Source organism: Bos indicus, chromosome 3 (assembly GCF_029378745.1).
Source record: "Bos indicus isolate NIAB-ARS_2022 breed Sahiwal x Tharparkar chromosome 3, NIAB-ARS_B.indTharparkar_mat_pri_1.0, whole genome shotgun sequence".
NCBI classification, from domain to species: Eukaryota; Metazoa; Chordata; class Mammalia; order Artiodactyla; family Bovidae; genus Bos; species Bos indicus.
In genome coordinates, this window is record NC_091762.1 from 1,526,892 (window position 1) to 1,554,118 (window position 27,227).

Genomic DNA, 27,227 nt, shown 5'->3' on the forward strand with positions numbered 1-27,227 from the left:
GAGGAAAAAAGACATTTTCATGTAGAAAAAATAAGAAGTGGGGGCTGTAAACTTTTTATGTTTTTATAATGGTTCTTCCCCTGGAGAAGGGAACGGCTACCCACTCCAGTATTCTGACCTGCAGAATTCTATGGACTGTATGGTGTTGCAGAATCAGACACTGGAGAGTGACTTTCATTTTCACTTATATTGGTTCTTCCACAAAAAGATTGCTTACCACAGGCTTAGAATTCAGGGATTGATTATATCCATTTAGAGGCATTTTTTAAAATGTACTCAACAAAATGCTCAAGAATGTTTTCCCTTAATCCTTAGGAAACCCCACAAATTGAACAGATACTTCTGGACCTTAAGACTCTTCATCAGTGTTGATCTACAGCAGACCATTGCTTTTGGAGAAGGTAAGTTTTGCTCCCAAATGGGCTACCACAAAAGCAAGAATTGTGAAACAAGCTACTCTAAATAAACAGATTTTTAGCTAAGTTATATATTAACAATCTTAACCTGCTGTGTACAGCTTGTACTCTCAGATTTTCCTTCTAGGATAATTAAATGTCTTTGCACTCCAAATAGGAGGGGGAATATGTCCTGACAATGAACTTGGCAAAGCGTCAGGTGGAAGGAAGAGGCATAGTGGTGGAGGCAAAAGAAAGGTGCTTAGGTTACAGTTTCAAAAGAAATCTAATCTTTCTGGTGGAAATAGGAGACTTACCTGGATTTTGAGCATTAGAAGCCTTCTATATGGGGTGCTTGGAACTCTGACACAGATCATTCTGAAAAGTGTCACATATACATTCCCAGAGGGCTTTGCATTATTCTCATGTACATCATCAAGCATGCTTCAAATCTTAGCACAGAGTTAGAAGTATGTTATTTTGAGTCATCACATTTTCCCCTTATTGAATGTCATCCACAAAGCATTAGTAGCTATTGAGTTATAATTCCTCGAACATTTCTAATTGTTTTATGTAAAAAAGAAATTGTAACATCTCATTGGTAAAGGAGGAAAATCTTAAAGAGGGAGGGCTTATATTCCAGCTCTTTCCTTTGTTTCAAAGGAAGATGGTGATCCAAGGGAGTACATCTTGCCCTAAAATAATAATGTTTCTGACTGAAAATGTTTTCTGACTCTTAAAGATTACAAAACTTTTGCTAAAATAGAAAGTGAGTCAAAAGTCCCAAAGTACTCATTATAAACCAGTTTTCCACCCTTAGGAACTAACATTTACAGAGTACAACTTATGAATCATGGTTTTTAGTTTTTATTTCATACGTGTTAAACTCATTTAAATTTTCCACAACCTTGAGAGGAGATTGATGGAGCCCACATCGTAGATGAGGAAACTGAGGCTCAGAGATGTTGAATGGCAAAACCAGTATTTACACCTTGAATGATGAAGCCAGTCTGCAAACCCAGGTCAGTATGTCTCCGCAGTAGTTCCCCAGGCAGTCCAAGGTGATCCTTGCTCTGCATTTTGAAACCGCTTTCATTGTCTACTCTCACTTTAAAAATGCCAAGAGCATTTGGTGTATATCATTAGAACAATAGTATAGGCCTTGTTGGCAACATACAAACTTGTCAGCACCTCCTATATCCTGAACGAAATCTTCACAAATTTTCTGTAACAAGAGTAATGAACAGTGATAACAATAATAGCACCTTAAATTTGTACAACATAGAAGAGTTTACAAAGCACTTCCGTTTGGGGAAATACACTGAAACCTCCCGCCCTGGCCAGCCACCGCAGTAACCATTTGAGTGGGTTATTTTACTACAGGAGGTATTAGTAAGGAACATGGAACTAACAAACCACCACTAACCTGAAGAGTTCAGGAAAGGTCAAAAGGAGAAGCAGGTGTCCTACCACCTCCCAGAATCCTTCTCACTGGCATCCGTCTTGGTTGAGCAATGCACGCACCACCAGGAAGGACGCTGAGTCAGGATGATTGGCCAAAGACAGCCAGAAATGAATCCTATCACCATAAAACTGGAGACTGTGAGCCATGAAGCAGAGCAGTTCTCCGTGGGTTCCCTTACCCCTTCTGAATAAAGTCTCTTGCTTTATCAGCATGTGTGCCTCCTCAGACATTTATTTCTGAGTGTTAGACAAGACAAGAACCCACTCTCAGGGCCTGGAAGGGGTCCCCATTCTTACAACACTGTCACATGTTGTCTCCACATATTGTAGATTGTCTGGACCTAGACTTTCACAACGATTTCAGCTTGTGTCAGTCCTAATGACTGGTAGTATCTGCCTTGAATTCTGCGTTGGAAAGGATCCTGAGGATCATTCTAGGATCTGTGGGAATCAGGGCCACCATTGAGTAGCCTTGTTAAATTGTTAAAGGCACATTAGGCATATGTTTGCTGTCTCTTGTCTGTTCTAGTCCACTGTTTTTACACAGGATTAAGTGACTTCTTTATGGTCACATAATAAATGGTAGTGCTGTGCTTAGTCTCTCAGTTGTGTCCGACTCTTTGCGACCCCATGGACTGTATGTAGCCTGCCAGGCACCTCTGTCCATGGGGGATTTTTCAAGCAAGAATACTGGAGTGGGTTGCCATGCCCTCCTCCAGGGGGTCTTCCCAACCCAGGGATCGTACCCAGGTCTCCTTCATTGCAGGCAGATTCTTTACCATCTGAGCCACCAGGGAAGCCCGAATAAGTGGTAAAGCTGAAACCAAAGTTCAGGTTCCCCTCAATCTGTTGTCATTGCAATTAAACCATACTGTATGTGAAGACAATATATAGTTTTGAGCTCAATAATGTTTAATCTAGATGCTTTCTCTAGCAAAATACAAAAAAAAAATGATATCACTTGTAAATAGTCAAGGAATGGCCTCAAGTATGCAAATACTGTGGAGGGTACATACTACACAGGAGAGGCTACAGACATACTGAACTGTTGTCAGCTGTGTGCTGTTACCTAACTGATAATATCTGGAAAGTCTAGGAGCTCAAAATTCTATTTCAAAGGCCAAGGACCTCTTGATAGTGCCAATAGCATCAATATGACATTGGAAATCAAGCGAAGTCTCCAAGCTGGCACAGCAATAAGTGTGACCAATCTTTTAATTAATTTAACATCTCCATGTTCATGTAGCACTGTTTACAATAGCTAGGATATGGAAGCAACCTAGATGTCCACTGACAGATGAATGGATAAGGAAGATGTGGTACATATACACAACGGAATATATCTCAGCTATAAAAAAGAACGCATTTGAGTCAGTTCTAATGAGGTAGAAGAAACTGGAGCCTCTTATACAGACTGAAGTAAGTCAGAAAGAGAAACACCAATACAGTATATTAATGCATACATATGGAATTTAGAAAGTAATGGCAATCTTATATGCAAGGCAGCAAAAGAGACACAGATGTAAAGAATAGACTTTTGGACTATGTAGGAGAAGGTGGGGGTGGGATGATTTGAGAGAATAACATGAAGCATATATATTACCATACGTAAAATAGATGACCAGTGCAAGTTCGATGCATGAAGCAGGGCCCTCAAAGCCGGTGCTCTGGGACAACGTAGAGGGATGGGGTGGGGAGGGAGGTTGGTGGGGTGTTCAGGACTGGGGGACACATGTGGCTGATTCAGGTCGATGTATGGCAAAAACCACCACAATGTTGTAAAGTAATCATCTTCCAATTAAAATAAACAAATTAATTCAAAAAAAACCAGAAAGCTCTACATTCAAGACAATCAGATGTTTGAAGAAGTCGAACAGTCACATAGAAGACGCTCTAGTAAATGCTGTTGATAATGATAATAATTTTTAAAATTCAATTAGTGTGTGACTATGGAAGTAAAAGCAGAAACCAACTGTGTTCTTCAATAAAAAAAAATTTAACATCTCCCTCTGGGTTATGACAAAAGCACTTCCAGCTTCTTGAAGAATTTTACTAATGCAGTATTAACACAATTTAGCATAAAAAGAGAAGAGAAAGTTAGTAATTATACATATGCAAGCAGGAACACATATATAACCTTTGAGAATCCTTGCAAAATTTCCCAGGTTATTATGGCTTCTTCAGAGTAAAAGTGGCACAGGCTGGAAAATCATTGACTGCAACAAGACTTGTGAAGAATAGCTGTAGAGCAGAGAGACTGAACTGTCCCTAGAGTAGGTCACAGGTTCAGACGCTACGGCTGCACTCTCCTGTCAGCACTGATATCTTGGAATACAGAAGACAAGGAGGCACATGTGTAGTCAGCTCTGGCCATCAAAGGCCAAACAGCTTTTCCTTCCAGCTGGGGTTACCTGCCTGACTATGCAATACCCAAGACTCAGGGCAGTTGAGTAGCAGAATACCCCACCCCACCACTTAGCCCCAGCCACCTCTGAGAGAGCCGACAGGGATTTCTTATAGCTTTACACACTGCCTTTGTTGGTGGTTTCCAAGGTGACAAAGTGTTCTGTCCTTTGCTGTAAATAAAGACAGGAGCAAAGGGATCCAACCCATTCTTCCTCCTCTGTTAGCTTCTGTCGAGTTCAGCTGAACGTTTCTTAAGAGGGGGATGTAAAAGCCCTGTTTCCTAGAGTCAGGCATTCCTGGGGCTTTGTCGTTGTTACTGCTGTCTCTTTGTTTTATGTCCATGTGGAACTTTGCTGTCAGACATGAAGCCTTGTAGCTGTCATCCAAAGCTCTCAGATTCTCACTCCTACTTCATTCCAAAATATCTCAGTAGGGGAGGAATACAATCAAATACTGTTGAGGATTGCTATCATACATTTCCAGTCAGTCACTGAACCAACCTCCCTGTGGGATGACACTTTCCCAAACCACTGACCCAGGCTTGGTTTGTGACATTCTTTGGCCAAATGTGCTCTCAGAGGAAGTGATGTATGCTGTGACTGAGTAAAGTTTTAAGAGCCATCTCATAACTCTTCCATTGCTGTTTTTTCTCCTCTGCCTTGGGAAAGGTACTGTGGTATCCAGGTGGGGGCTGCTCCTTCAGCCTAGATCCCAGAATAAAGGAGATACACAGAGCACTGCCACAACTAATCACAGCTTACGTGTAATAAGAGTGAGAAGTAAAATGTTGTATTTGTGAACCCCTAAGATTTTTGAACTGTGGTGTTGGAGAAGACTCTTGAGAGTCCCTTGGATTGCAAGGAGATCCAACCAGTCCATCCTAAAGGAGATCGGTCCTGGGTGTTCCTTGGAAGGAGGGATGCTGAAGCTGAAACTCCAATACTTTGGCCACCTCATGCGTTGACTCATTGGAAAAGACCCTGATGCTGGGAGGGATTGGGGGCAGGAGGAGAAGGGGACGACAGAGGATGAGATGGTTGGATGGCATCACCGACTTGATGCACATGAGTTTGGGTAAACTCCAGGAGTTGTTGATGGACAGGGAGGCCTAGCATGCTGCGATTCATGGGGCGGCAAAGAGTTGGATGAGACTGAGTGACTGAACTGAACTGGACTGAAGATTTTGAGAAATGTTTGTTACTACAGCATAACCTAGGACAAACTGACTAATTAACTAGTGGTAAATTCTGAAAGAGATGGGAATACCAGACCACCTGACTTGCCTCTTGAGAAACCTATATGCAGGTCAGGAAACAACAGTTAGAACTGGACATGGAACAACAGACTGGTTCCAAATACGAAAAGGAGTACGTCAAGGCTGTATATTGTCACCCTGCTTATTTAACTTCTATGCAGAGTACATCATGAGAAACGCTGGGCTGGAAGAAGCACAAGCTGGAATCAAGATTGCCAGGAGAAGTATCAATAACCTCAGATATGCAGATGACACCACCTGTATGGCAGAAAGTGAAGAGGAACTACAGAGCCTCTTGATGAAAGTGAAAGAGGAGAGTGAAAAAGTTGGCTTAAAGCTCAACATTCAGAAAACGAAGATCATGGCATCTGGTCCCATCGCTTCATGGGAAATAGATGAGGAAACAGTGGAAACAGTGTCAGACTTTATTTTTTTGGGCTCCAAAATCACTACAGTTGGTGACTGCAGCCATGAAATTAAAAGATGCTTACTCCTTGGAAGGAAAGTTATGACCAACCTAGACAGCATATTGAAAAGCAGAGACATTACTTTGCCAACAAAGGTCCGTCTAGTCAAGGCTATGGTTTTTCCTGTGTCATGTATGGATGTGAGAGTTGGACTGTGAAGAAGGCTGAGCACCAAAGAATTGATGCTTTTGAACTGTGGTGTTGGAGAAGACTCTTGAGAGTCCCTTGGACTGCAAGGAGATCCAACCAGTCCATTCTGAAGATCAGCCCTGGGATTTCTTTGGAAGGAATGATGCTAAAGCTGAAACTCCAGTACTTTGGCCACCTCATGCGAAGAGTTGACTCATTGGAAAAGACTCTGATGCTGGGAGGGATTGGGGGCAGGAGGAGAACGGGGCAACAGAGGATGAGATGGCTGGATGGCATCACTGACTTGATGGATGTGAGTCTGAGTGAACTCCAGTAGTTGGTGATAGACAGGGAGGCCTGGTGTGCTGCGATTCATGGGGTCGCAAAGAGTTGGACATGACTGAGCTGAGTTGGAACTGAACTGAACTGAGGGATTGAATATCAGCATTAATCCAATTCATCTGGGATCAGGTTACACTTTATGGTGACTGTCTTGTAAGACCCCTCGTGTATCTCATGCCTCAGTGACCAAAGTAAGTTATGACATTTGTTGAGTTCTGAAAGAAGGTAATGACTTTTCAATCTGCTGGCACATCCTTTCAAGTGCTTTTTCAGGAGTCCTGCTGTATGCCATAGCTACTGCAGTGTTTTTCATGAGCTTCAAAATAAGCTTGCTGAAACGAACAAGTGAATTAAGGAAATGCTTTAATACTGCAGGTGCTATTTCTCCAGCATAGGAAGATTAAGTTCCCACCACTATACCCTATTCTTTCATAATCCAAATTGGTTTAACCCCTGTAATTTTCACTGCTTTTGAAGTAATTCTGTACTAATCATCCTCCTAATTTCCCTGAGAACCTAAAGACTAGAAGAATCTAGTTCTTTAATTAGCAAGTACTTGTAACAAGTGTTTTCTTATATTTCAACATTGAGTTGTTCGGTGCATATGTGAAAAGGGGCCAAATAACACCCAAAGGTATTACACCAATTACTAGAAGATAAACTACCAGATCTGTGCTAGGAAATTAATACCAGAGTCAGAACAAATCACTTGGAAATGAGTCACTTCCCTTTGGCAACTGAAATTGATTGAAGCAACGTCCCCCCACATCCAGTTACTCGCCCCGCCCCACTGCCCTGTACCATGCTTTTTTCTAACATTTCTTTCAAATGCCATTGAACACCTCATTTTGTCAAATTAGATAAATCCAAGCTGCCAGGATCATGTGACTTTGAAGCCATATGGTCGTATGTCTAGGACATTCTAGGACACTCCAATTTCATGTAACTTAAATCTTTTTAATAAAGACAATTTGTTAAATATGTAACTAAATATAAAGATATTTTATATAGCTTTAAGACTTCAAAATAGTTAAATTCACAAGTAAGAAAAGACTCTCAATTACCATTCAATTCAATTCAACCAATGTATACTGACTACCCCATGCTATGCCAGTCCTCAAGTTAGGTCAAAGGGAACTAGAGGTAAATCTGACATAATCCTCGCCATTATAGGATCTTATAAAGAAAACAATAAATTACCATTTGTTGATTTGTGTATAACAATCAAAAAATATTCCAATCACAAGGAAACATACAACTTTATTTAGTCTGAAGGTAGGCAGTGTCAGGGGAGGCCTCCTGAAAGAGGTGACTCCTTGGCTGGATTTTGAAGGATAAATAGGAATTCATTATGGATCAGGGGATGAGGCCTGCCATTCCAAGCAGAAGAATAGCCTATGTATACCCTTGTTTAGGAAATTAGGATCATCCTGTAGCAATAAAAGAACCAAAAGACTAAAAGAGAGCTATTGCTGCTGCTAAGTCACTTCAGTCGTGTCCGACTCTGTGCGACCCCACAGACAGCAGCCCACCAGGCTCCCCCGTCCCTGGGATTCTCCAGGCAAGAACACTGGAGTGAGTTGCCATTTCCTTCTCCAATGAATGAAAGTGAAAAATGAAAGTGAAGTCGCTCAGTCGTGTCAGACTCTGCGACCCGGTGAACTGCAGCCTACCAGGCTCCTCGGTCCATGGGATTTTCCAGGCAAGAGTACTGGAGTGGGGCGCCATTGCCTTAGCCTAATGATATTTATTGTACTTCAGAAATATTTCTGGGTTTTAATTTTGGCTTAAAATATTCTCTAGTTAGTGTCAGTTGGGAAGAAAATTTATTATTTATTATTACATTTGTTTTAAAACTATGTAAAAACCACGTTTTGGATGTTTGTTTGCTGGTGATGAACAAGAAAGATCATATTTTCTAATTCTTAAAAGAAACCATACATCCTGGAAAATAATCACATTTAACCATTCAAAGGAGAAGACATCTCTCAGGCATCTTCAGTTATTCATATAGCACGCATACACTGTATGGCCACCATGAGCAAAATGCTTGTTGGGCTTTTTTTGGGGGGTCAAATGCTACGTTTTATGTGACGTTTATGCTACATTTTCTTGTCCTTGAGGAATTTCTTATCCAGAAGCAAGGAGGGATGCCCTGGGAGAGATGATCTGGGTCTCTAGATTGGCGTAAAGACCTTCCACATTTCATGAGATAAACAGAGAAACATTTGTAGGCAGCTGTTTGGAGATCTCCAAAGGTCTTGAAAAGCTTCTCAGCTCTGTTCCTTCTGACACGACGGAGAGGAAAAGGCAGATTCAGCACCAGCAGGTGCTCACTCACTCTGCAGGAAGGACAACAAACTCCTGTCTCTCTGTGAGAGCCTCCTAGAAAGCTGCCCCAATGCAACACTGGCTACAAAAGAACTCAAGAAAAAATTGTCAAATTATTGGCCACATTTCCTTTTCCCCCCGCTTCCATCTTCTGGAAGCCCAAGTCTCCTTTAGCCCATTTCACTCCCTGCTACCTTTCACTTCATTTCACCTCTTAGCTGGGATATTTTTAGAGCCTGAACACAAGCCAAACATAGCCTGCTTTCATGCCACACAATGAATGCCATGAGTGGCTTCCGAACTGAACTGAAAACTACCTGCTGGCACGGTCAAGACAAACCTAAAAGGGACAGCTTGGCTGGATGGAAATCACTGGCTTGTAAAATCACACGCACATTTTCTCTTACAGGACACTTGATGCACCCGCTATTTACTCTTAAACTTTTTCTGAAAAGGAAAAAAAAAAAAAGTTTGCCCACAATGTTAAAAGGGTCATGGGGAGAGGGAATAATTAGAACGTAATTTGGAGTTTGCAGGAATCCCATAGTCCACTAGCTGGTTGTGATCTGAAATGTAAAAGACAGTCTGAAAGTTTGGAGAAAGTTTCTTCTGGGTGGGAAGCATACAACAAGGCCTCCTGATCAAAAAGACAGTCTTCTGCTGTATAAACCCAAGAGAAAGTGAAAGTGTTAGTTGCTCAGTTGTGTCCAACTCTTTGTGACCCTATGGACTACAGCTGGCCAGGCTCCTCTGTCCATGGAAATCTCCAGGCAAGACAACTGGAGTGGATTGCATTCCCTTCTCCAGGGGATCTTCCTGACCCAGGGATCAAATCCAGGTCTTCTGCATTGCAGGCAGATTCTTTACCTTCTGAGTCACCATAAGGACCTCTATGCAAAGAAAATGTGCCAAAATAATACCTTCATGGAATGTCTTTGAGAACAGGAAAAGAAACGAAATGTCTCTCATTGAAGAGGGGAGTTAGGATGATCTGGTTATTTTAAACAGGCTTTTAAACTTTAATATATGCTTTCCCCCTACTCCTGTATAGTGGATTCCTAAAAATCTGCCTGGAAAATTAGACATGTACTACAGAATAAATGGACTTATGTGTAAAATGAGAGTTATACACACATTTTCAGAGTATTAAATGCATCCTAAAGACCATCATTTTACATGCCCCACCCCCCGCTTTTTAGATTGAATCTTAACAATCTATTTTAAGCATTTTATTCTGCTGTTTTTTTCTCTTTCTTTATAATTCAGTATATTTGTTTACATTGACTACATTAAATAAGTCTAATTGACATCTGCCTTAGGCCAAAGATTGACCACATAATGATTTTTATCTTCGTCTCAAGTCTATTAAATTAATGAGAGCCTTGCTTCCTATCGCAAATAAAAGCACTTTCATTCTGTTCTCCAGTCATTGAAAAGCTTTTCTTGTGTATTGAAGTAAAACATGTGTGTATGTATATTCAATACTACTGTAAATTTGAGAAGTTAAAAGTATATCCATAAGCCTCATTCTTCCCATTCCAATGCCCGTTCCTAGAACCTTTTAGCTGTTTCTTCTGATTTTTACTTTCTAAATATGCTTACACTGCCAATTTTTTTCAAAATTTTTTATCTTGGACATTATTTATTTACTTCTAATTGTAGATGTAGATAGGATTTAATTTGGATTGATGAGGATTTTAGTTTCCTTTATCCTTATACCACCTCACTTAGAGCTATGACAGTGTTATTTTTTTTTATTAAATCAACATTCATAATTATAGTAAAAAATATAAAATCAGAATTGACATTTTTATTGCTAGGTTGGCTTCTCTTCATCCGCCTGCAATAAAGATCCCCTGGAGAAGGGCATGACAACCCACTCCAGTGTTCTTGCCTGGATAAACCCATGGACAGAGGAGCATGGTGGGCTGCAGTCCATGGGGTCGCAAAGGGTCAGATACGACTGAATGACTAAGCACAGCAGACTGAGTGACTAACCTCAGCACAGCACAGACCCAGGGCACAGTTAAACCACTCAGTCTACTTTGATTATATTTATTATCAAGTACTACTTTCCTTTTTCTCCTAAAGTAAATAATTATCTTGTTGTTTGCTTAGTTTTCCACGTAATTATTACTAACTAATCCCTAAACTTTCTAAGAGGAATATGGTACTCTTCTCAGTATGATCAGCATCAGTAAACTTAACGGTTTCGTGAGGCCGTCACCATCCTGTCTGACCCGCACTGGGTGCTCCCGAAGCTCACTTATTCTTGGGCTTGTCTTTGCCAGCAGCCCCAAAATCCCTCTCACTCCACTCCTGTGAAATATCCCCTCCTTCCTTGAGCCCCCATTTTCCTCTTCCTTGGCTTATCCCCTCAATTTGGGCAGGGGAGGGGGGAGTAGCTTCCTGAGAAAGAGTACATTCAAAATACTTTTACGTTTTTGAGACCTCAGTCAGTCTTATTCCACCCTCTAACTTAATTGAATATTTAGCTGGGAATATTTAGTGGAAATAATGTTCTCTCAGAATTTTGAAAGGATTGTCCTAATGTCTTCTAGCGTCCGTTATTGCTTTTGAGAAGTACAATTCCCAATTCTTTGAACCTTTCTTTTCTTTCACCCTGGAAACGTCAGTCTTTCTTTCTGTAGTATAGGAAGTGTATTTTTGCTTTTTGTGTGTATGTGTGTGTGGTTTTTCTTTGATAGGTAAGAAGTGGATTTATCAATATTTAGAGAGAAACATATTCCACAGAGTGTGGACCAGGACATTTTATTTTATTATTCTGTTGATGATTTCCTCCCCTTCGTTTCTTCTTCTTTCTCTTTTTAAATTTTTTGTGCATTGCAGATTAATCTAAATTCTTGACTTTTCTCTTCTATTTTCTATTTGTTTCTCTTTTTTGTTCCATTTCCTGAATATTTTCTCGACTTGATCTTCCAGCTTTTCTACTGGACTCTTGATGTTTGATATATCAGTTGTTTTATTATTAAGAGACCTTTCCTGTTTTCTAAATGCTCTTTTTCTCTAACATCATATTCTTCCTTAATATATACAATATCTTTTAATTTGTTAGAACATACTGCTCATACTTTAAAAAAAATTTACTTCTGCTTTCTGCATTGTCTTTCTTGTTAGATTTTTTTTTTTTTCCTGCCTTTGTTGTTGTTTTGGCTTTCAAGTTATAGGATTTCCTTGACTCTCGGTTGGTCTATTCATATTTAAGAATGAGGCACTAAAAATCTGATTGGAAGTTCTACGTGCATCGGCAGAGATTGTTAATTATTGAGTTAACCATGGTTGGTTAGTTGCTAAGTTGTGTCTGACTCATCACAGCCCCATGGACTGTAGCCCACCAGGCTCTTCTGTCTGTGGGATTTCCCAGGGAAGAATACTGGAGTGGGCTGCCATTTCCTTCTGCAGAGGATCTTTCTAACCCAGGGATCAAACCTGAATCTCCTCCATTGTAAGCAGTCTCCTGCATTGCAAGAGGATTCTTTACCAACTGAGCCACCAGGGAAGCCCACAGGAGACCCCAAATGCCAGTGTCTATAGGTTTGTTTTCTTGGGATGGTCAACTAACTCAGAAGAGAATCTTCTCAACTTCTGGGAGTGGTGGGAAGGGCCAAGATGTATGTTTAGCTGTCAACACCCTGGAATTCAAGTAAAGAATATGGGGGTCCTTATCATTTAGTAGGCTGACCTTCAGTTAATTCCTCTGTTTTCAGTTTGGTGCCTTCATCCCACCTTTAGTGGTGCCCAGTGTCCCTAAGCTCATAATCTCTCTGCTTCTACCTGTAAGCATTTCTCTGCTGTTGGGGTTGGGGAGGGTTGCCTCATAACTATTAGGTTGAAGGAAGAGACCTGGGGATCTAACTACTCTTTATACAGACTTTTAACGAATACTCTAGTTGAGAGTTCCGTCTCATATTTCAGTCTTTAGAATGACCTGTTGTCTTGAATAAATACACTCTTTTAATAGATTCTCCTGCTAAATCAGAAATGACTCATTCATTCAGTGTCCCTCTTCCTAAAGTTTGTTGATATTGCTAAACTGTTGCTTTCTCTCCTATTTTCTTTCTCTTCGTTTACACCTTTTTGTTTTTTTACAATAACAGTAAAGGAATAACAATCATAGTTGGGTTTTAGAAGGAAAGAGAGATGAAAATATATGTTCAAACAATCATAGTGTTAATGTTAGTTGCTCAGTGGTGTCTGATTTTGTGATCCCATGAACTATAGCCCGCCAGGCTGCCCTGTCCATGGAATTCTCCAGGCAAGAATACTGGAGTGGGTAGCCATTCCCATCTCCAGGGGATCTTCTCAACCCAGGGATTGACCTGGGTCTCCTGCATTGCTGGCAAATTCTTTACAGTCTGGAAGTCTCTAATATTCTATTTTAAAATAAAATATAAAAATTAAATAATTGCACAATCAAAACTCTTTTCCCAATTTTGAACCAGGCTGTTGTTCCATGACCGGTTCTCATTGTTGCTTCTTGGCCTGGTTCAAAATTGGGAAATGAGTATATCAAGGCTGTATATTGTCACCCTGCTTATTTAACTTCTATGCAGAATAAATCACACAAAATGCCAAGCTGGATGAAGCACATGCTGGAATCAAGACTGCCAGGAGAAATATCAATAACCTCAGATATGCAGATGATACCACCCTAATGGCAGAAAATGTAGAGGAACTAAAGAGCCTCTTGATGAAGGTGAAAGAGCAGAGTGAAAAAGCTGGCTTAAAGCTCAACGTTAGAAAAATGAAGATACTGACATCCAGTTGCATCACTTCATGGCAAATAGATGGGCAAAAAATGGAAACAGTGACATGGCAGACTTTATTTTCTTGAGCTCCAGTATCACTGTGGTTGAGGACTGCAGCCATGAAAATAAAAGACTTGCTCCTTGGAAGGAAAGCAATGACAAACCTAGACAGTGTATTAAAAAACAGAGACATCACGTTGCCAACAAAGGTCTGTAGAGTCAAAGCTATGGTTTTTCTAGTAGTCATGTATGGATATGAGAGTTGGACCATAGAGAAGGCTAAGCACTGAAGAATTAGTGCTTTTGAACTGTGGTGTTGGAGAAGACTCTTGAGAGTCCCTTGGACTTCAAGGAGATCCAACCAGTCAATCCTAAAGGAAATCAGTCCTGAATATTCATTGGCAGGACTGATGCTGAAGTTGAAGCTCCAATACTTTGGCCACCTGATTCAAAGAGCTGACTCATTGGAAAAGACCTTGATGCTGGGAAAGACTGAAGGTGGGAGGAGAAGGGGACAACAGAGGATGAGATGGTTGGATGGCATCACCGACTCAATGGACATGGGTTTGAGCAAACTCTGGGAGAGTTGAAGGACAGGGAAGCCTGGCGTGCTTCAGCCCATGGGGCTGCTAAGAGTCAGACATGACTGAGTGACTGAACAATAAGACAAACAACAGCCAAAACAATTGCTGAACCAAAAATACTGCTGTTGAAACTGAACAAATTGGCTGGCAGATACCAAAATCATGTGAGAATTCAAAACATCCTCCTGTTAGCAGAGTACATGAATTTGAATTCTACATATGAAAGGCTGAATGTGTAGCATATTAACTGTATGAAAGTGAAAGTGAAAGTGAAGTGAAAGTGAAGTCGCTCAGTTGTGTCCAACTCTTTGTGACCTGTGGACTGTAGCCCACCAAACTCCTCCGTCCATGGGATTCTCCAGGCAAGAATACTGGAGTGGGTTGCCATTTCCTTCTCCAGGGGATCTTCCCGACCCAGGGATCGAACCCAGGTCTCCCACAAAATTATGCCAAAGAACCTGAGTTATTTCCATGACTGAGTAATGGGTCATGTAGACAAAGGATAATGAAGATTGGAATTTTATTAATTTTTCTTATAGTCAGACTAGGAAGATGTAGTCTATCCAAATCATACTCAGTATTTTAATATGTACAAACCTTTACAAAGTTTTCTTACTTTTGAAAAACTATATTCTTATATTTAAATAATTCTACAAACACTAAAGAAGTAAAACAAAAGCAATATTTCACCACCCAGAAATATGTTTAATATTTTTCATGTAAATAAATATAATTACCTTAATAGTTGAAGGTTATACCACTGTACTGGGGCTTCCCTGATGGCTCAGTGGTAAAGAATCTGCCTGACAATGCAGGAGACACTGGTTCAATTCCTGGGTAGGGAAGATCTCCAGGAGATGGAAATGGCAACTTATTCCAGTACTATTGCCTGGGAAATCCCATACACAGCGGGGCCTGGCAGGCTACAGTCCATTTGGGGTCACAAATGACTGAGTTGGACACCACTCAGAAAATAAACAACAACAATAATTCTTCAGGGCTTCCTTGGTGGCTTAGTGGTAAAGAATCCACCTGCCAATGTAGGAGATGGGCGTTCAATCCCTAGGTCAGGAGAAGGAGATGGCAACCCACTCCAGTATTCTTGGCTGGGAAATCCTATGGACAGAGGGGCCTGATGGGCCATGGGGTGGCAAAAGAGTTGGACATGACTTAGTGACTAAATAACAACAACAGATACCCAAAGTAGCAGACTTCTATCAGCCTGCATAGTTTTGGGCTTCCCTGGTAGCTCAGCTGGTAAAGAATCCGCCCGCAGTGCAGGAGATCCCGGTTTTAGAGTAAGAGCTTCAGTTAAATTTCAAGTTCATTCCACCCTGTGGAAGATCAGCGTCTAGCCCTTACAGGAGTGTGTGGGTGCAGACCACTGGTCCCAGAAGCTACCTTAGCATAGCATAGCCTAACCTGAAGTATCCAGCAGTCCCTGGTCGCTCTGATAAATTTCTGGGAACTGGAGCAGCTGGTGCAATACTTACCCTGCCCTGTCCTGCTCAAGCTGAGAGGTAAGACTGACTACTAGACAGGGAGGCTGGCGTGGGGTCGGGTACATGTCTGGTCCTAGGCAATATGTAAGTGAAGGAACTCGGTCTAGCCTCTGCACTGCGGGTCGTTCCCTCTGGGATATTGATTATGCCATTCCACCTTTCTGAACCTCAGTTCTTCTGTCAGTGCAGATGATGCAACATTCTCCTTGAAGTAAAGTTTTTTGAGGATGAAATTAATGATGATGATAGCTGGCATCACCCGAGCACTTATTGCTGCATGTTTTTGCGTCTTTCTCTAATTCTAACAGGCTTCCCAGGTGGTGCTAGAGTAAAGAACCTACTTGCCAATGCAGAAGACACAAGAGATTTGGGTTGGATCCCTGGCTGGGGAAGATCTCCTGGGGTAGGAAATGGCAACCTGCTCCAGTATTCTTGCCTAGAAAATTCCATGGGCAGAGGAGCCTGGTGGGCTACAGTTCATGGGGTCACAAAAAGATATGACTGAGCATACATATGACTGAACATACGCTAATTCTGCCATCTGTGTCCATTCTGGATTGGGCCAGTCAACTTCAATGGATTAATTCTCCTCAATCTGCATCACATTTTCCTGCCTCTTTGGCTGCCTTCAGATACCAGGTGTTGTGAATTATATGTTGCAGCGTGTTAGATATTTGTGTATGAGCTTTGTTCTGGGTTGCAGTTACTTAGAAATGCTAGCTTGATCCTTCTGGGCCTTGCTTTTATGATTTGTGAGGTGGTCCAGAGCAGTGCTCAGTCTAGCACTGAATGTTGTCCCTTCTGTGATGAGAACTTCTGGAGGACTCTACCCAGTGTGTCATGAGTTATGAATTCTTTCAACCAGGTGTAGGGCCTGGTCCTCTGAGCCTGGTGCTCCTTCCCCATGTCCAGTGTTCTGACATGCCTCCTTCATCTGCAGAGCCTGCGATGCTCTTTCTGCTCTCCCCTCTCATATTCTGTCCTCTGCGTCCTGGCTGCTTCAGTGTCTCCAGACTCTCAGTTTTGTCTCCTCCACTCAGTGAGACTGCTGGGCTTCGCCTCAGTGTCCCCTCCTTGTGTCCCAGTTTGGCAACTATCTAAGGCAGGGAGTGAGGGTCATCGCAGAGCTCATTAAGTTTATTTCCCATTTCCCCAGAATCATTATCTATTGTTACCTCATCTCCATTGCCTTCAAACTGTCATTTCATATATTTGATCTCTTTTGTTGTTTCAGACTGGAGGATGAAATCCAGTCTCTGTTACTTCATCTCAGCCAGACACAGAAGTCAGGATTTCTTGTTTGAAGTCCCCTAAATCTGGGTTAAATTGCTGACTTTATTCCTAAAGTCTCGTGTGACTTTGGTCAAGTTACATAAACTGTGTTTTCTGTTGCATGGAACAAACTTGCTCCATTTGCTGCCACAAGCATGCAGTGAGAAAGTGTGTCTCGCACGTCGTCTGTGTTGAGAAAAGAGAAGGTGAGCAGTCGAGGAGGGAGAAGTCTTGGAAGAGAGACTGAGAGGTGAGAAGGGCAAGTGAGAGGATGAGGAGGGAGCCAGGCAGGGACCCCTCAGATAAAAGAGACAGGGAGGAGCCTGGGCAGGTGACTACCCAGGTGACGGGGGAGGAGGCAGTCCTGGGGGGCCTCATGGAGAAGTGGGGGAGAGCGGAGGAATTCTGTAGCCACCCAGCTTGTGTGGTATCAGTCCTGCACAGGGTGCCAGCCCAGAGGTGAACGGAGGTTCAAATCTAATGCAAGTTCAGCAATCCAGGTGTCTCCTCAGGACATACCTCGACCCTCCTACAGAGGCTTCGTCTGGCACCAAGCTGTGCCCCGTGGAACTGCGTCTACCCAGAGGAGTACGTTTTCATAATTTGAACAAAGGTGCTGTGTAGGCCGTGAGGCCCTTTCTGCAAACACCGGGCGGTGTCAGGAGACTTGTCAAGCGTGGAGGAAAACAGTTCTCTCTTTTGCGGGGGAGCTTTGGACAGAAAGGGCTTCCCTTGTGGCTCAGTCGGTAAAGAATCTGCCTGCAGTGCAGGAGACCTGAGTTCGATCCCTGGGTTGGGAAGATCCCCTGGAGAAGGAAATGGCAACCCACTCCAGTATCCTTGCCTGGAAATCCCATGGACTGAGGAGCCTGGTGGACTGCAGTCCATGGGGTCACAAAGAGTCGTGCACGACTGAGCGACTAACACTTACTTACTTTGGACAGTAAAGCACTTAATGCCATTTACTCATTGATCAATATTCACTTGTCCATTTGTTTAATGAGGGCCACTTTGAGCCAAGCACTGTGGCGGGGACTGGGGATGAAACGATGACCAGGCCAGAGTCTCTGCCTTCTGGGGAGAGGCTGTCACAGGCTGCGAGGCATGGTGTCTGAGGTGGGGCCAGAGGACAGGAGCAGGGGCCAGGTGAGGATGAGACTAGCTGGCTGCAGAGCCGGCCCCTGGAGCTTGGCCAGCCAGCCAGGCTACAACCGCCAAAGGGACTGGCCAAGCACTGACCTGTCTTCCCAAAGCCTCTCACTCTTTCCCCTACCAAATCCGGGAGAGACGATGATACTGGTGTTAGGTTACAGGGGAGCAGGACCAGTCTGAGGAGCCCAAGAAAGCTGTGTGCCCCCAACCCTCAGTATCGGGAGTTTTCTTTATAATGTGCTTGGCACCAATCTGGAGTTCCAGTCAACATCCTGGGCTTTGGGTACAGAGCAGAACTACCACAAAAACTGTTGGATAGATAAAATATCCATGTGATACAATATGCAAAGTCACAGTAGGGGATCAGTTCAGTTCAGTCACAGTCGTGTCCGACTCCGCAACCCCATGAATTGCAGCATGCCAGGCCTCCCTGTCCATCACCAACTCCCAGAGTTCACTCAGACTCACGTCCATCAAGTCAGTGATGCCATCCAGCCATCTCATCCTCTGTCGTCCCCTTCTCCTCCTGCCCCCAATCCCTCCCAGCATCAGAGTCTTTTCCAATGAGTCAACTCTTCGCACGAGGTGGCCAAAGTACTGGAGTTTCAGCTTTAGCATCATTCCTTCCAAAGAAATCCCAGGGCTGATCTCCTTCAGAATAGACTGGTTGGATCTCCTTGCAGTATACTGGAAAGTAAATCTCCCAGCTACCCAGTTCTCTTCCCCCGAAGCAGCTATTATCATCTGATGGTATATGTTTCTGGAGATTATGCATAAAGAAGCAAACATGAACATATATAGATGTCAATGATTTTTTTTACACAAAGTCTGGATGTAAGGTTCTGGCCAGCTCATACTTAAATACAATGATGTGAGAAAAGAAGAAGATGAGTTAAATTCCTGAATTCCTGGGCCACTTTTCCTGATCCTTTAGAAAGGCCTGTCCCCCTTCCATTTCCCTAACTTGCTTCTGCTGGCAGGTTCCTGCTCAAAACCTCTAGGTTTGACTCAGGGAGCTTTGCCACCCAGATTCCAGTTCTCAGTATCTCCTGAGTTTCCTGTCTACACCCCAGCTCACCGACCTTTTGGGATGTGGGAGTGATTTTACCCCAAGGGAGGCGAAGCCCTACAAATGATCAGCACCCATTGCCCTTGTGCACTTGTTGTAATGAGGTGAAACCTTGCAGGTCTGTGCTGGGAGTGTAGAGCTCCCTTTTTAATTGCTGCCTGAAAATGCCAGTGACCTTTCCATAGTCCTGTTCTGAGGCTGGTATGATCAGTTTGTGTTTCACTGTGGATTCGGCAGCATCACTGGAAAACACTGCCCTGAGAACCTCACCACTGACACTGTACAACCTTTTAGGCTTCTGTATAAATCTCAGAAGACCGACTTACTGCTGCTGCTGCTGCCAAGTCGCTTCAGTCGTGGCCAACTCTGTGCGACCCCATAGACGGCAGCCCACCAGGCTCCATCGTCCCTGGGATTCTCCAGGCAAGAATACTGGAGTGGGTTGCCATTTCCTTCTCCAAGGTGTGAAAGTGAAAAGTGAAAGTGAAGTCGCTCAGTCGTGACCGACTTAGGGCAGGTTTATTTTAAAGGGTACTGTGCTGTGCTGTGCTTAGTCACTCAGTGATGTCTGACTCCTTGTAACCCTATGGACTGTAGCCCACCAGGGTCCCCTGTCAATGGAATTCTCCAGGCAAGAATACTGGATGGCGAATATCGCCATGCCCTCCTCCAGGGGATCCAGACCAGGGATAGAATCCAGGTCTCCTGCATTGCAGGTGGATTCTTTATCGGCTGAGCTAACAGGGAACCCCTTAAGCATAGTATCTATTCATAATATTTAAAGTTTCATACTCTCCATACAGATTTTGTTCAAGATAAAATTCAACTCATGTTGACCAATTAGACATTCTTAGACAATTGTTAGAAGAAAGCACTTACTTGACAGTGAAATTTTTATAACTTGTAGAATGGCTGCTAGATTTCTCAAAATATAAATAGTAGAATTGTTCTCAGAAATATTTAATATCCAACTTGTGTTCATTTGGGCTTCCCTCATAGCTCAGTTGGTAAAGAATCCACCTGCAATGCAGGAGACCCTGGTTCGATTCCTGGGTCAAAAAGATCCCCTGGAGATGGGATAGGTACCCACTCCAGTATTCTTGGGCTTCCCTGGTGGCGCGGCTGGTAAAGAATCCGCCTGCAGTGCAGGAGACCTGGGCTGATCCCTGGGTTGGGAAGACCCCCTGGAGAAGGGAAAGGCTACCCACTCCAGTATTCTGGCCTGGAGAATTCCATGGACTGTATAGTCTGTGGGGTCACAAAGAGTTGGACACGACTGAGTTTCACTTTGTGTTCATTTAACTTGCATTAAGTAAACAATGTTAGATAGAAAAACCTCAGAATTTATTTTTCTCTATTTCCTTTGTTCTAATTTTTCTATTTATCCCTATTTCCTCTACTTATCTTCCTTCCTCTGCTTCTTTATTTTACAGAATTTTAGAAAATAATTTGAGACCTTGGAAAATATTTTACAGGTTTTTTTGTTTGCTTGTTTATTTGGTTTGATTAGTTTTTTTAAAATAACCCCTGATCATCAGAATCCCCTGGGATGCTTTTTCAAAAACATAGATTCCTTGACCCTCCCTATCTCTGGAAAGTTTATTTCAGGAGGTCTAAGATGTGGAGTCTGTATTTTTAAAAGCTTTCCAAGTAATTCCAAGGGAACTCCCAGCAAGGAAGACAGCTCTGCAGTCTGTGACAGGGTTCATCTCATTGAGTGCCGTGTGCGCCTGTGCCCAGGTCACGTGTGTGGGTCAGGCACTGTAATAGGTGCTTGGAAAAAACCAGAAAACCAAGAGGACAAGATCCCTGCTCTTGTGGAGCTTATACTATAGCATTAACTAAAACAAAACAAACCCACGCAGACCTCTGCACTAGTCTTCCAACCTCGATTGCATACATGAACTGTCAGCCCCCTTGCAAGTGTCTGTGCCTTGGTCGTAAGGGAAGCCAGATAAAACATGGCAGGATAAGAGTATGAATCCTACATACAAGAGCCGTTAATATTTCCTCCCACTTCATACTGTCTTGGAGAACTTGCCCTTAACCCCTTCTCAGAATTTCTTTTCCCATATGTCCTATTGAGTGGTTCTGGAGTCATATAACTCCTGCTGTGGCCAAGCTGCTTGGACCAGGGGCAGACATGATCACAGCTGGGCCAGTCTAATTCTTCTTCTGGGAGCTTAGCATGTGCACTAAGAAAACTGAGTAGGATTGCTAATGTAAATCCCTGTAAGGGCCAAGCAGGTAACACAATGAGTGATGCCTGTCAGGTTTAAGGAAATCAACAGCACAGTTTCTATGGTTGACAGCACATGACCCATGATCTTGGGGTCAGGGATCTTGCTATGGATTGAATGTTTCTGTCTCTAATTTTATATGTTGAAACCCCAATCCCTAATATGATGGCATTTGGTAATGGGACCTTTGGGAGGGTCATGAAGGTGGAGCTCCTATAAATGGAATTGTGCATGCGTGTTCAGTTGTATCTGAATATTTTGCGAGTCCACGACTGTGGCCTGCCAGGCTTCTCTGTAAATGGGATTTTCCAGGCAAGAATACCAGAGTGGGTTGCCATTTCCTTCTCCAGGGGAATCTTCCCAACTCAGAGATTGAACCTGCATTTCTGCATCTCCTGCCAATGCAGACAGTCTTTACCACTGAGCCACCCCTTAGTGACCTTATAAGAAAAGACGAGAGAAATTGCCCGCCTCCCCTCCGTCACATGAGGAAACCTGGGAGAGGACTCTCACCAGAGCTCACCTGTGTCACAGTTGGACTTCCCAGCCTCCAGAACTGTGAGAAACAGGTTTGTTGTTGAAGCCACCCAGTCCATAGTATTCTTATTAGAGCAGCTCCAACTAATGAAGACAGATACAGTAGTGAGAGGTGAGAACTGCTGCGTGTAAACCCAGTGTGCCAGGTTGTCTGATGTTTACAAAAGAAGCCCAACATTCAGGTTTTTATATGAAATTTGATAATCTAATAATGTTGAGATTATTTTACATTAAAAAAAATTGTGTTGTCCAAAGCATACCCAGTCATGGGCCGTGTCTGCTGTAGAACCCCAGAGTGCAAGCTGTCTGCTTGTTGTAGACAGACTGGTGGAAGCAAGGACAGAGAAGCGTGAGGGAGCAGGGGTCAAGGCCGCTAGGTTCTGTGCATTTGTCTGGAGAAGCAGAGTGGCAGGGAAAATAAGGTGCTAATGACAGAAACAGTGTTTTTTTGTTTAGTGTGCTGGAAAGGCACCCTGATTCTCAATAGTCTTCTAGTTTTTCATTCCAGCCCATTGCTTCTGAAGCTTGGGTTCTGTAAGACACCCTTTTTCTTTATAATAAACTACTGTTTTTCTTAAGCATCTGTTAAATACAGTCAGTGGTAAAGAGTGCCAGGGTGGACAGTAGTTGCTTAAGTATTTAAAAAGGATCTCTTGGGGCTGGTGCGCTGGGACGGCCCAGGGGGATGGTATGGGGAGGGGGGAGGGAGGAGGGTTCAGGATGGGGAGCACGTGTATACCTGAAATTTTTTTAATTTTAAAAATAAAAAAAAATAAAAAAAAAGAAAAACAAATAATGTATATTAATGCAAAAAAAAAAATTAAAAAAAAAAATAAAAAGGATCTCAAGAAGATGCCAGCTTCCAAGTTATCTTAATGTTAAAGTGCCAAACTTTTCCATCTTGCCTTCTTATCCTTTCTTGAGTTGGGGAGTAGGTTAAGAGGGGAAGATCCTGGAACATCTTGGTTAAATCCCATGTGGGAATTACACTCAACTGGCCTGCAACAGGCTCCTCTAATTTCCTTCAATTACACAGGGCTAAATAGGTGAACATTACTGCTGAAACAACTTTCCAGGCACCTTCTTTATAAATGGGACAGAAGTGGCCAAATCTGTGGGTGGACCCTCATATCTTGGGACTAAAAATAGTAAGGATACTTTGTAATTGCCTCTCATTTAAAGCACTGAGTGCTTCATAAATGGTTAAGCGCTTGATATGCTAATAAGATTTCCAGTACAAGAGCATGTGTTTTCTCATGCACATACTTGGAATCTATGAGCTCAGTCAAGGCAGGGTCCTTCAGATGTTTATTTCTTTGAAGCTATTATTATGTATGCAGGAAGACACTTCCCACCCCCATATTTTTCCTTGCTTCTTTATATCACTTTTGAAAGGAGATAGTGAAATGGAAATACAAACTAAGTTTATTCATGTGTAGGAGGTTTCATAAGGAACCTCAGCTCTGCAGCTTGAAATCAGGAAACTTTTGGTAAAATGATCTTTTAGCTTTCAGTCTCAAACCAAGTTTTCTGGGGATCTACTGCTGTGTAACAAGTAACCCTTAAAGTTAGAAAAACTACTGAAGCACTGATACAAGCTACATGAATGAACCTCGAAAACATGTTAAGTGAAAGAAGTCAGGCACAAAAGGAGTATTGCATGAAATAGCCAGAATAGGTAAATCCACAGAGAGAGAAAGCAGATTGGTGATTAACAAGGGCTGGGGGCAGGGAGGAATGGAAGGTAATTGCTTAATGCACACAGGGTTTCCTTTTGGAGTGATGGAAATGTTTTGGAACTGGATCAAGATGATTGTCGCACAATATGATGAATATAGTAAATGCTATGGAATAATACACGTTAAAATGGTTAATTTCATGTTATGTGAATTTTACTTCACTAAAAAAAAAAAAAAAAACGGACACTGTTCGATTATATCTCGATTTTGTAGACCAGGGACTCTAGGAGGATTCAGGTGATATGTTCCATGTGATTAAAAGAGGTCACTTGATAGGATTCTGGTATCAGCTAGGATGTTCAATGGGATCCAGGACAGCTTGGTCACTGCCCTGGCAGCTTGGTGGGAACAGTTAGAAGAGGAGGCTCAGCTGGGCCTCTTCCCCTCCATGTCTTCTCAGACCTCTCCATGTGGTCTCTCCAGTAGGCTAAGCAGACATGGCAGCTTAGGGCTCCCAGAGACCATGTAGAAGCTGTCAATCCTTTTAATGGCTGGCCCCAAACTGACATAGTGTTACTTCAACTGTATCCTATTGATCAAAGCAGCCATGATTTAGAGAGAGGAGTAAATAAACCCCATTTCTCAATAGGAGTGCAAAAAATTTGCAGAAATCTCTTGTCTGCCTCCCCAAGTTTCCTTTCACTGATGAGATAATTAATATTGGTTGCCAAGGGAAACTCAAAACTCAGGGCCTAGATTCCCGATAATGCTGAACAGCTACATTTTCCAGTATATTTAGTTTTGAAAACTGATGGCAACAGTTAACAGTCAGTAAGAATTTACTGAGCACCCATGATAGATACAGCCTTGTATTATAATAAAAATTACATACATCAATATTATAAAGCTGTAGAAATCACAATCTTGGTTTTGTTAAATATGATTGGGCCATACTGAATATGAATGTCTAGAAGGTAAAGTCAAGGACAATACTATTCTAAGATCTGAGACAGGAGTTTATCTTGAACTGAAGTCTCTTTGGTGCTGTGAATCTGGTCCTTGGTCCCTTTGACTCCTGATTTCCTGCCATTACACACAATAATTGCACTTACCATGGCCTTTAAGGCTGTGCATACTCCTGGTTCCACTCTTCTATTTATCTTATTAACCATTTTGTGTCTGTTTTTTTGCTTTTTCCTGCTCTGAATCCTGAGTGCCTTGCCTTGCTTCTCCTATGCATTGTATGTGAGTATGACTTACTTCTAGCTCCTCAAGCTCTACCTGGAGACTCTACTGACATTTCCCAACTGTTCTATAGAGATCTAGCTAGCCTTAGCATACCTTCTCAAAGCTTAGGCTTAAAGGAAGAGACTTAAGAGTCATTACACCAGTAATCTCTAGGCTTCATTCCACTGAAGACTTTTGTTGGTTTTACATTTACTTGACTCTCCTGGAAGTGGTGCCTAAGTCCATTAAGGAAAATCTGGCAGGGTTTGGCTATGTTTGTAGAGGCAAGAACTCTGCAAATCAGCATCAGGAAAAACACAGTTCACTGGGTTAGTGATGAGTTAGAGAGAAAGAGAAACTTAGCCTATGACACCACTGCTGCTGCTGACAAGTGCTCAGTTGTGTCCAGCTTTGCAACCCCATGGACTATAGCCCACCAGGTTCCTCTGTGCATGGGGTTTTTCCAGCAAGAATTCTGGAATGAGTTGCCATTTCCTTCTTTAGGCGATCTTCCCAACCCAGGGATCCAACCTGGATCTTGGCATCTGTTGCATCGGCAGGTGGATTCTTTACTACTAGTGCCACCTGGGAAGCCCCTATGACACCACAGTAGATGGTATTTCAGCTTGTTAAATATTTCAGTTCTCTCCCCATAGAAAGGGCTTCCCTGCTGGCTCAGTGGTAAAGAATGCCTGCCAATTAAAGAGACATGGGTTTGATCCCCAGGTGGGGAAGATCCCCTGGAGAAGGAAATGGCAACCGACTCGAGTATTCTTGCCTGGAAAATCCCATGAACAAAGTAGTCTGGCAGGGTCACAAAAGAGTTATACACAACTTACAACAGCAAACAACCCCACAGGAAGGTTATGCATTATCATCCCACTGATGTTAGACTTGGCCACAAGACTTAATTTGGCCAAAGAAATGTGAGGGAGGTAGCCAAAGGACCCCTAGTGATCATTGCTTCTGATATCCATGCCCTTGTGTAATCTCCTTCTACAATGAGTCAGGGCTGGTTTTTGTGACCAATAGCACAGGCAGAAGTGATGATGTATGAATGATGTATGGCCGCTTCTGCCTTCCTCTATGGGATCCCTTGGTCTGGGAAAGATCATCCACTGCACTGTGAGGACACCAAAGCAGATCATGAAGAGGCGCATGTGGAGAAGACAGAGGCCCCAGACAATAGCCAGCACCAACTTGCCAGTCTTGTGAGTGAGTCACCTTGGAAGTGGATCCTCCAACCCCAGACAAGCCTTCAGATGATGCTGCTTCTGCTGCAATCTTATGAGAAATTCACACAGCCTGAATTCTTGACCCATAGAAACTGTGAGATAATAAATGGTTATTGTTTTAAGCCAGTGTGTTTTGAAATGGTTTGTTGTACAACAATAAGTAGCTAATACAATGAGTATAACTAACGTGGGTTGTTTCCCACAATGTGGAAACATTAAGAGCCAGTTTGTGATTGCCAAATTTTCTCTTCTGTCGATCAGGGCACTAGCTATGTTCCAGAAGAATATTGCTTCCTCAGCTTGGATCCTAGTGCAAAGGCAACATAGACCTCAACCACAGATTGTCTGCGTGCATGTGCTTAGTCACTCAGTCGTGTCTGACTCTTGCGACCCCATAGGCTGTAGCCCGCCAGGCTTCTCTGTCCATGGGATTCTCCAGGCAAGAATACTGGAGTGGGTTGCCATTTCCTTCTCCAGGGGATCTTCCCAACCTACGAATCGAACCCAGGTCTTCTGCTTACACCTTATCTGAGATGGATGGAATAATGCTTGAGCAAGAAATAAATCTTTGTAGCTATACGCCCTTGAGATTGCAAAGATATTTGTTATCACAGCATAATCCAGCCTATCCTGGCTGATACAGCCAAAGATTGTCCATATTCCAAGTTAAATTCAAACTACTTTTTTTTAAGACATATATTAATGGAAGCTTCCTAGAGGTAGAAGAGAGAGTTGATGTATATTTGGGATAGGAAGTGCAGGGGGGAGAGAGAGAGAGAGAGAGAGAGAAAGAGAGAGAGAGAGAGAGATTCTCTTTCTACCCCTGCCCCAGGCTCTCCAGACACTTTGATTGAGAAGCTTTGAGCATCCCAGCCCTGCCCTCCCTTTTGGCAAGCCCCTGTATCTGAGATTGGCTGCCTGTGTGGTCCATGAAAGTAGGTGGCTTGTGCCTAGTGGTTCTGCCTTTAAACTAGTCCATAACTGGCTACCAATAGTCATCCTTCCTGGGCTGCTGCGATGAGAAAATCAAGGAGCCTGCCTAACTGTGACTGTGAGTGTGAGTGTGAGTGAGTAAGTGCTAAGAGCTGTTTAACACTGTTAGGTAACAATTTATGGATGAGTTTGCAAAAAATCCAAATTTTATTGACTTCACTGCTAATTACATCCTTTCA